Source organism: Oncorhynchus keta, unplaced genomic scaffold (assembly GCF_023373465.1).
Source record: "Oncorhynchus keta strain PuntledgeMale-10-30-2019 unplaced genomic scaffold, Oket_V2 Un_contig_26587_pilon_pilon, whole genome shotgun sequence".
Lineage (NCBI taxonomy): Eukaryota > Metazoa > Chordata > Actinopteri > Salmoniformes > Salmonidae > Oncorhynchus > Oncorhynchus keta.
Window position 1 is genome coordinate 165,001 of NW_026285051.1, and position 1,474 is coordinate 166,474.

Sequence of the window (1,474 nt, forward strand, 5' to 3'; positions counted from 1 at the left end):
CTGCATGGCACCCCCAATATACTCCCTCTGACCCACTCATTACTGCATGGCACCCCCAATATACTCCCTCTGTTCCCCTCTTCCCTGTATGGCACCCCCAATATACTCCCCCTGACCCCCTCTCTCCTGTATGGCACCCTCAATATACTCCACCCTGACCCCCTCTCTCCTGCATGGCATCCCCAATATACTCTACCTGACCCCCTCTCTCCTGCACGGCACCCCCAATATACTCCCCCTGACCCCCTCTCTCCTGCATGGCACCCCCAATATACTCCCTTTGACCCACTCATTACTGCATGGCACCCCCAATATACTCCCCCTGACCCCCTCTCTCCTGCATGGCACCCCCAATATACTCCCTCTGTTCCCCTCTTCCCTGTATGGCACCCCCAATATACTCCCCTGACCCCCTCTCTCCTGCATGGCACCCCCAATATACTCCCCCTGACCCCCTCTTCCCTGTATGGCACCCCCAATATACTCCCCCTGACCCCCTCTCTCCTGCATGGCACCCCCAATATACTCTCCCTGACCCCCTCTCTCCTGCATGGCACCCCCAATATACTCCCCCTGACCCCTCTCTCCTGCATGGCACCCCCAATATACTCTCCCTGACCCCCTCTCTCCTGCATGGCACCCCTAATATACTCCCCCTGACCCCCTCTCTCCTGCATGGCACCCCCAATATACTCTCCCTGACCCCCTCTCTCCTGCATGGCACCCCTAATATACTCCCCCTGACCCCCTCTTCCCTGTATGGCACCCCTAATATACTCCCCCCTGACCCCCTCTTCCCTGTATGGCACCCCTAATATACTCTCCCTGACCCCCTCTCTCCTGCATGTCACCCCTAATATACTCCCCCCTGACCCCCTCTTTCCTGCATGGCACCCCCAATATACTCCCCTGACCCCCTCTTCCCTGTATGGCACCCCTAATATACTCCCCCTGACCCCCTCTTCCCTGTATGGCACCCCTAATATACTCTCCCTGACCCCCTCTCTCCTGCATGGCACCCCTAATATACTCCCCCTGACCCCCTCTTTCCTGTATGGCACCCCTAATATACTCCCCCCTGACCCCCTCTTCCCTGTATGGCACCCCTAATATACTCTCCCTGACCCCCTCTCTCCTGCATGGCACCCCTAATATACTCCCCCTGACCCCCTCTTCCCTGTATGGCACCCCTAATATACTCCCCCCTGACCCCCTCTTCCCTGTATGGCACCCCTAATATACTCTCCCTGACCCCCTCTCTCCTGCATGGCACCCCTAATATACTCCCCTGACCCCCTCTTCCCTGTATGGCACCCCTAATATACTCCCCCCTGACCCCCTCTTTCCTGTATGGCACCCCTAATATACTCCCCCCTGAACCCCTCTTCCCTGTATGGCACCTCCAATATACTCTCCCTGACCCCCTCTCTCCTGCATGGCACCCCTAATATACTCTTCCTGACCCCCTCTTCCC